Source organism: Amphiura filiformis, chromosome 9 (assembly GCF_039555335.1).
Source record: "Amphiura filiformis chromosome 9, Afil_fr2py, whole genome shotgun sequence".
Lineage (NCBI taxonomy): Eukaryota > Metazoa > Echinodermata > Ophiuroidea > Amphilepidida > Amphiuridae > Amphiura > Amphiura filiformis.
In genome coordinates this window covers 9,015,796-9,025,404 of record NC_092636.1, presented here as the reverse complement: position 1 = coordinate 9,025,404, position 9,609 = coordinate 9,015,796, and the positions used below count along the sequence as shown (strand labels likewise).

General features: G+C 34.4%; 4 non-coding genes across 4 annotated transcripts; all 4 read right to left on the bottom strand.

The window, feature by feature from the left end:
* Positions 1-208: 208 nt before the first annotated feature.
* On the bottom strand, positions 209-280 carry Trnah-gug (transfer RNA histidin (anticodon GUG)). The gene has a single exon. It is a non-coding gene; the product is annotated as a tRNA-His (tRNA).
* A 3,602-nt stretch (positions 281-3,882) lies between these two features.
* On the bottom strand, positions 3,883-3,954 carry Trnah-gug (transfer RNA histidin (anticodon GUG)). The gene has a single exon. It is a non-coding gene; the product is annotated as a tRNA-His (tRNA).
* A 1,995-nt stretch (positions 3,955-5,949) lies between these two features.
* Positions 5,950-6,021, bottom strand: Trnah-gug (transfer RNA histidin (anticodon GUG)). Its single transcript has one exon. It is a non-coding gene; the product is annotated as a tRNA-His (tRNA).
* A 2,480-nt stretch (positions 6,022-8,501) lies between these two features.
* Trnah-gug (transfer RNA histidin (anticodon GUG)) lies at positions 8,502-8,573 on the bottom strand. Its single transcript has one exon. It is a non-coding gene; the product is annotated as a tRNA-His (tRNA).
* Between the last annotated feature and the right edge of the window lie 1,036 nt (positions 8,574-9,609).

Genomic DNA, 9,609 nt, shown 5'->3' with positions numbered 1-9,609 from the left:
CTTAAAAAATAATAACAATAACAATAAAAATTACAACAAGAACAACAAAATGCAACAACAACACACACAAAAGGACAGATGTCCATATTTTATGAAAGTTTATTTCTACGCAATTTTATGACAGAAAAATATATTTTACGATAGAGAAGAATATATTTTTACGATGCTATAACTGTTTGCAGCAGTAAAATAATAATAGACAAAAGAATGCCGTGACCAGGATTTGAACCTGGGTTATTGCGGCCACAACGCAATGTCCTAACCACTAGCCTATCACAGCGCCTTGGTAAAGCGTGACTTTATATTGGCGTCATAAAGGCATTGTTGTCTTGTTAAAACAATGTTCGTGACTGTGAAACAATTTGATATCGCGAAATGGCACCCGTGTTTTTTTTATTTATTTATTTATTTATTTATTTATTTATTTATTTATTTATTTATTTATTTATTTATTTATTTGTTTGTTTGTTTGTTTGTTTGTTTGTTTGTTTGTTTATTTATTTATTTATTTATTTATTTATTTATTTATTTATTTATTTATTTATTTATTTATTTATTTATTTATTTATTTATTTCACGGCAAGCTTATGTTTATGGTACTGGTCATGACGTGTTTGAAATTGGTTTACTAAGTTACGAGCAGTTTCAGTATTGTTATAAGAAATTTGAAAAAATCTATCAAGATTGCGTACCAACAAAATATGAAGTGCGGACATCAATGTCTTTATGAGTGCGTTGTTTGAGTGTTTCGTTTTTGTTTGTTTGAATTGGGGAAGGGCAAGGGGTGTTTTCTAACCCAGCCGACGTTGTATCAATGTTGAAATAACGTCGAAATCCTAACCTGACCCAGTGGGTAAAGATCTATCACTCGATTCGTTAGTTATAGGAATACATTGCAAAACCTCTGGTTAAAATTCTGAATGGCAATCAACCAAGGCATGGCACTGTTATGTTTGAGTAATTTAATATTTGAATTTTATTTGCATTTTGTGCTGTCAAGAGTAGATATCATTTAAACATATATGGCATTATGTGCTATCTACTGTAGATAGCATTTAATCACATATGGCATTGTGTGTTGCCTATACAGTAGATAGCATTTAATCACATATGGCATTGTGTGCTGCCTACAGTAGATAGCATTTAATCACATATGGCATTATGTGATGTCTACAGTAGATAGCATTTAATCACATATGGCATTGTGTGCTGTCTACCGTAGATAGCATTTAATCACACATGGCATTATGTGCTGTCTACAGTAGATATAATTTAATCACATATGGCATTATGTGCTGTCTACCGTAGATGGCATTTAATCACACATGGCATTGTGTGGTGTCTACCGTAGATGGCATTTAATCACATATGGCATTGTGTGCTGTCTACAGTAGATAGCATTTAATCACATATAAGCATTGTGTGCTGTCTACCGTAGATAGCATTTAATCACATATGGCATTGTGTGCTGTCTACCGTAGATAGCATTTAATCACATATGGCATTGTGTGCTGTCTACAGTAGATGGCATTTAATCACATTATGATATTGTGTGCTGTCTACAGTAGATAGCATTTAATCACATACGGCATTGTGTGCTGTCTACAGTAGATAGCATTTAATCACATATGGCATTGTGTGCTGTCTACAGTAGATAGCATTTAATCACATATGGCATTGTGTGCTGTCTACCGTAGATAGCATTTAATCACATATGGCATTGTGTGCTGTCTACAGTAGATAGCATTTAATCACATATAAGCATTGTGTGCTGTCTGCAGTAGATAGCATTTAATCACATATGGCATTGTGTGCTGTCTACAGTATATAGCATTTAATCACATATGGCATTGTGTACTGTCTACCGTAGATAGCATTTAATCACATATGGCATTGTGTGCTGTCTACCGTAGATAGCATTTAATCACATATGGCATTGTGTGCTGTCTACCGTAGATAGCATTTAATCACATATGGCATTGTGTGCTATCTACCGTAGATATAATTTAATCACATATGGCATTATGTGTTGCCTACAGTAGATAGCATTTAATCACATATGGCATTGTGTACTGTCTACCGTAGATAGCATTTAATCACACATGGCATTGTGTGCTATCTACCGTAGATATAATTTAATCACATATGGCATTATGTGTTGCCTACAGTAGATAGCATTTAATCACATATGGCATTGTGTGCTGTCTACCGTAGATAGCATTTAATCACATATGGCATTGTGTGCTATCTACCGTAGATATAATTTAATCACATATGGCATTATGTGTTGCCTACAGTAGATAGCATTTAATCACATATGGCATTGTGTACTGTCTACCGTAGATAGCATTTAATCACATATGGCATTGTGTGCTGTCTACAGTAGATAGCATTTAATCACATATGGCATTGTGTACTGTCTACCGTAGATAGCATTTAATCACATATGGCATTGTGTGCTGTCTACCGTAGATGGCATTTAATCACATATGGCATTGTGTACTGTCTACAGTAGATAGCATTTAATCACATATAAGCATTGTGTGCTGTCTACAGTATATAGCATTTAATCACATATGGCATTGTGTGCTATCTACCGTAGATGGCATTTAATCACACATGGCATTGTGTACTGTCTACCGTAGATAGCATTTAATCACATATGGCATTGTGTGCTATCTACCGTAGATGGCATTTAATCACATATGGCATTGTGTGCTGTCTACAGTAGATAGCATTTAATCACATATAAGCATTGTGTGCTGTCTACAGTATATAGCATTTAATCACATATGGCATTGTGTGCTGTCTACCGTAGATAGCATTTAATCACATACGGCATTGTGTGCTGTCTACAGTATATGGCATTTAATCACATATGGCATTATGTGCTGTCTACAGTAGATATTATTGAAAGTATATGTAGCTGGGGTGAAAAGCCGACGATTAATTGAAAATTTTGTCCTTTGAAATTGAAGATAAACATTTTTTTCCCAAAAAGACCTAAATATTTTTTGATATTTTTGTGAAAAAAATATCTATATCTTCAATACGAAAGGTCAAAATTTCCAACTGATGACCAACAATCCTAGCCACGCCATCGGACCCTATAATTCATTATCTCCGGTACGGATCTGTAGACCGGACTAGACCCTCTTTCTTAAAAATAATTACAATAATAATAAAAATTACAACAAGAACAACAAAATGCAACAACACACGCACAAAAAGACAGATGTCCATATTTTATGAAAGTTTATTTCTACGCATTTTTATGACAGAAGAATATATTTTTACGATAGAGAAGAATATATTTTTACGATGCTGCCTACAGTAGATAGCATTTAATCACATAATGGCATTGTGTGTTGCCTACAGTAGATAGCATTTAATCACATATGGCATTGTAGGCAGTCTACCGTATAATTATAGCTTTTAATCACCTATGGCATTGTGTGCTGTCTAGTAGATAGCATTTAATCACATATGGCATTGTGTGCTGTCTACCCTAGATGGCATTTAAATATTGTTGATGTTTTTGTGAAAAATATATCTATATCTTCAATACAAAAGGTCAAAATTTCAAATTCAAATTCAACAATCCTAGCCACGCCATCGGACCCTATAATTCATTATCTCCGGTACGGATCTGTAGACCGGACTAGACCCTCTTCCTTAAAAATAATAACAATAATAATAAAAATTACAACAAGAACAACAAAATGCAACAACACACGCACAAAAAGACAGATGTCCATATTTTATGAAAGTTTATTTCTACGCATTTTTATGACAGAAGAATATATTTTTACGATAGAGAAGAATATATTTTTACGATGCTGTAACTGTTTGCAGCAGTAAAATAAGTGATAGACAAAAGATTGCCGTGACCAGGATTCGAACCTGGGTTATTGCGGCCACAACGCAATGTCCTAACCACTAGACTATCACAGCGCCTTGGTAAAGCGTGACTTCATAATTTTGTGTCATAGGGCGAATTTCTCGACGGGTGGCTTAGCAGTTGGCTTGTCTAACCTTTATTTATTTATTTATTTATTTATTTATTTATTTATTTATTTATTTATTTATTTATTTATTTATTTATTTATTTATTTATTTATTTATTTATTTATTTATTTATTTATTTATTTATTTATTTATTTATTTATTTATTTATTTATTTATTTACTTTTTATATATTTTATTTTTCATTTTTTAGATTTAATAACTTTACCGACAGCAAATGGTGTCATGCGTGATTAAATGTTACATCACTCATATTATATAAACTCTAAACAGTCAATTCGTTTGTCATTCAGCATTTTGAACACCATACTTATTTATCACGCCATCTTGACAGAAAATGTGTTTATTTTATTTTTTATTTTTTACAATGCTGAAAATGCTTGGGCCGCATATTGTTTGTTTAACCAGGTTGGTCCGTGAGGGGCACATGCTAATCCATGGGAAATCCATGGACAGTTCCAAGCTCATACAATAAAAATGCACAAGCCTGGATAGCTAGTGCAGGCTAATATTAAAGATGCATGCTGGCCCAGATAGCTTTGAAAAACAAAAGTAAGAAATGGAAGATCAAATCATCAACTCAAATCAAATTTATTTATCCAATTATGATGAAAACAATATACAATGAAAAAGTAAATATAAATATAAGTCGAAAACTTCCTACAAAATAAGAGTGCAACTTTGCTACGTCACCGCATCAATGACCTTCCAAATATATAAATTCACGCCGATCCTTGCTGTTTATGGTTGTATATATATAATATACAATAAGAGCAAATATTTTGAATGATAGACATTAAGGGGGATGATGGATGAGGACACTACTAAACGCAGAACGTGAGGCCTAAAGTTAGGCCTACATTAACGGAAGTGTTCGGCACAACATTTGTCTTATATGTTAGAAAAATAATTATCAAGCACGAATCACGTGGTTTTATTTAAAACAAACTCATATTAACCATAAAACGAATAAAAACCGCAATCTTTCAACACGCGATATTCAAAATTCCCGCGCCTAAACTTTCTAGAGCAATGACGTCATGGTTATTTGTGCTCATTTGTCGTCAGGCTTCATTGAATTGTTAGGACGTCATTGCTCTAGACAATTTTGAATATCGCGTGTTGAGAGATGGCCGTTTTTATTCGTTTTTATGGTTAATATGACTTTATTTTAAACAAAACCATGTGATTCGTGCTTGATAAATCTTTTTCTAACATATAAGACATAATGTTGTGATTGCCGGACACTTCATTTAAGGACAATTACTTATACAAACGACAAAAGAAAAAGGAATGCAAGGTACAAATTACACTGAACTTGAAATCGTGCACAGCTCGGTGCACATGGACGAAAAAGTGAAAAGTAAAAATGCGATGGCCAAATGCTGTCCACATGTCCACTGGGCAACAATTAATTAACAGTGGAATGATGCTAAATAATATTATGAAGTAAAAATTAATAGTAAAATGTACCAGAAAATGAGGGTGCCGATCACAAGTGCTGACATGACAGCAAAATACGAAAGATTAGAGACTATTATTTTGTACCAAACCCAGGGTACCAAAGAAGCTCAAAGAAACATGATGGAAATTAAAAATCACTTGGCAGATATTTTCCAAGGAGATTGTTTTTATGTGCATGTGCTGTTTGAAAACAGCAACCGAAGGTGCATTCTTCAGATTTGATGGTAAATTATTCCAATGTAAAGCACCTTGGATTCTAATGGTGTTATACGCATGAAGAAAATAGCAAGGAAAAGGAGAAAGAGGAAAAGGCCACTCCCAAACACAATTGTACAATTTATAAATTCTGAGCCCTTACTTCGTGAGAAAGGAAATTCCTTTCTCAAGGCCCGATGCAAAGGCTAATAATATCATATCATACACTTTTTAAATTTGACAAAACAAAGAAAGACAAAATTTTGCCGTGACCAGGATTCGAACCTGGGTTATTGCGGCCACAACGCAAGGTCCTAACCACTAGACTATCACAGCGAGCTGCGAGTGCGTGAGTCCAGTTTTGTGTCATAGAGTCAACTAGCTGTCAACTTATCTAATGTCTTATGCAAACAATTCTGGTGATTATGAAACACATGGTGAAACCACACAGGTGCAGGTGAAACCATGGAATATTGTGAAACAGCGCCCCTTATCAATTACGAGAGCTTATTAGATTACAATCGCAATTGTTATTTTTTGAGGGCGCCATCACACTTTTTCATCAGAGGTATTTAGTGGCATGCATTGGTCCTCGATCTCTGTAAACAAACGGTCCCATCGAATGTAGTGGCTAGGCATCCATGATGCACTGATGTCTACAGTAGAATTCACCACGACCTTTGCAGGACTTAAACCCCATTAAAAGCTATTAAACCAAGATAACACTCATTGAAAACAGCTCAACTATGTTACATCAGATCTTCTCTGGTTAAATCCACACACACACATGTGTCTGTTATGAGCAATGAGCTGGTATTATAGTTTCAGTTGGGTGAACGATTATAAAGCAAACGCAAAAGCAAATTACTGTGTGGCCTTTGTTCACGAAATGAGACAATACTGTGCATATTGTTAACCACATTCTTGAAAATGAGAAACATAATGGGTGTGGGCCGTAACACGGTTTGGAAATAATTTCTTCATATTTTTTGGTGTTATCTGTCGTTTACATATCCTTCCTAAAACACCAAAGTGCGAATATTTCCAAACACCTAAATTAGCTAAAAATTTAGGACATGTTACAAAACTATATTTTCTAGAATTTCAGAAGAGTACTTTTAATATTGGCCGGTTATGTTTCACACAGCGACGTTAATGTACTATTACCTATAACATACACTAAAACACCAAAGTGCGAATATTTCCAAACATCTAAATTAGCTAAAAATTTAGGACATGTTACAAAACTATATTTTCTAGAATTTTAGAAGAGTACTTTTAATATTGGCCGGTTATTTTCACACAGCGACGTTAACTAGGCAATTACCCATACTTTTAACATACGCTATTTGTAGAGGTTACGCGTCAATGGTAAGAGCACTGTGTATTGTCATGATTGTGTATAGGAAAACGGACAATAACTGCAGTATGCAGTATTGAAATTGATAATAAATTTTAGTAAACTGAGCTATATCACTCTACTGAAGACAGCGAAGATGTCATCTCTATAGACGAATCTCATTTCACGCATTCCTACACCTCAATGGCAGCCATAGCTGGGTCCCCGTCGGATATTTTCCACGTAAAATATGAAATGATGCGTCCTTGGTGGGGATTTTAAACTGCATTTCATCATCCGTGTTACACGTAGACAAAAGAATGATGAAAGTTTACAACACAATAAAACATGATATCGATTTTAAGGGGGTACTACACCCCTGGTCAATTTTGTGCCTATTTTTGCATTTTTCTCAAAAATTATAGCACATTGGTGACAAGTAAGATATTTATATTATAGGGGCAAGGACTACAACTACTGTACTGAAAATTCAGCAACTCAAAGCAAGTAGTTATTGATTTATTGATCAAATATTGGTTTCCCTCATTTTTGAAATGCAGCACTAAAATAAGTGATAGACAAAAGATTGCCGTGACCAGAAATAACATTTCCAGTGCAGTAGTTGTAGTCCTTGCCCCTAAATATACATATCTTATATACTTGTCCCCAATGCGCTATAATTTTTGAGAAAAATGCAAAAATAGGCACAAAATTGGACAGGGGTGTAGTACCACCTTAAGCGGCTTTAATCCACCCAATTGGGCAGTCACAACACCGGTTTGGTGCGCCGGGGACCCAGTCATGGCCGACTAAATTCTGACCATCACTTGGCTCGTGAGATTCGTCTATAATTAGGCCTACATGCTTTTTACTGAAGACAGCGTCAGATACCATTTAAAATAGTCCTATAATTAAATGCTATCTGCTCACGACAGAACAAGATAATAATGCCACGGAACACAACGCAAGATACCATTTATAATTAAATACCAGCAACTGAAGACAGCGCAAGATACTATTTGTAATTTCTACTGAAGACAATATAATATACTATTTATAATTAAATGATGTCGACTAAAGACAACACAAGATATCATTTATAATTTAATGCTATCTACTGAAGACAGCGCAAATATACCATTTATAATTAACGCAATGTATACTATTTATAATTACATGCTATCTACTGAAGACAGTGCAAGATATCATTTATAATTTAATGCTATACTGAACACAATGCAAGATACCATTTACAATTTATTGAATACCATCTACTGAAGACAGCGCAAGATGCCATTTATAATTAAATGCTATCTACTGAAGACAGCACAAGATACCATTTATAATTAAATGCTATCTACTGAAGACAGCACAAGATATCATATAAAATATTGACACCCGCCAGTGATAGTTTGTTTGTTTTTTCAATGCTGAAACTGCTACCTTTTTTAAAATGACAAAAATACAAGCAATAATTTGCCGTGACCAGGATTCGAACCTGGGTTATTGCGGCCACAACGCAAGGTCCTAACCACTAGACTATCACAGCGCCTTGAGAATTACGGGAATTCTGCATTGTGTCATAGAATCAGCTTTATCTTGCATGTGCAAACAATTTTAACGATTGCGAAACATCTGATATCGTGAAACAGCGCCCTTGTAAGTTGAAAAGGCTCTCTATTGCAATCGCTATTGTTATTTTTGAGGGCGCTGTGACACTTCTTCACTAGAGGTCCATAAGCGGAATAGTCCTCGACGGTCCGATCGAATAAGGTGGTACTACACCCCCCTGAAATCCTTTTTGACTAATTTTGCTCAAAAATAACAGCACACTGGTAACAAAAGTTATGTATATTATAGGGGCAAGGAATCCAATTACTTCACTGAAATTTCAGTGATTCAAGACAAGTGGTTCGTTATAATGTTAAGAAATGAGGTACAATCTAGCGGTACCTCTTTAACGCACCGCTTGTCTTGAAATTTTGACTAGAAAAGGGAGAATGTATGTAATCATGGTAGGTTATTTTGGGTCATATTTATGAATAATTCTGCACTGTTTTTCGCAAAATTTGCCCTTGATAAAATCAACATCAACTCTACAATTTGCAAAAAGTTGTGAAGTTTATGTACCCATTTTGTTTGTCTGCAATAGGCCTAACTGTTTACCTTCTATGTCTAAATTCTCTAGAATATTCACAAAACATGTAAATATCGCGTTAATTATGTTCTAAAACGATGCATGTATCAGTAGGTCTACTTAAAACATTCCTCTTTTAATTTTTGAAGGGAAAAAATCCAACATGCCAAATTTGACCTGGGAGCACATCAGACTCAACCAATTGCATTTTGAAAATAATTTTGATTTTTGAAATTCACGATATAACACAAATTTTATGAAAAATTATTTTTTTTAATGTTATTTTTGACATTTAACAGTCCTCGAAAAAACCTTTATAAAATCTAATGATATTGTACTTAAAGTGTATGTAGCTGGGAGAAAAAGCCGTCCATCATATGACAATTTTGACCTTTCGTATGTAGGTGTTTTGGGGAAAAAAAATAATTTTACATACGACATGTACGAT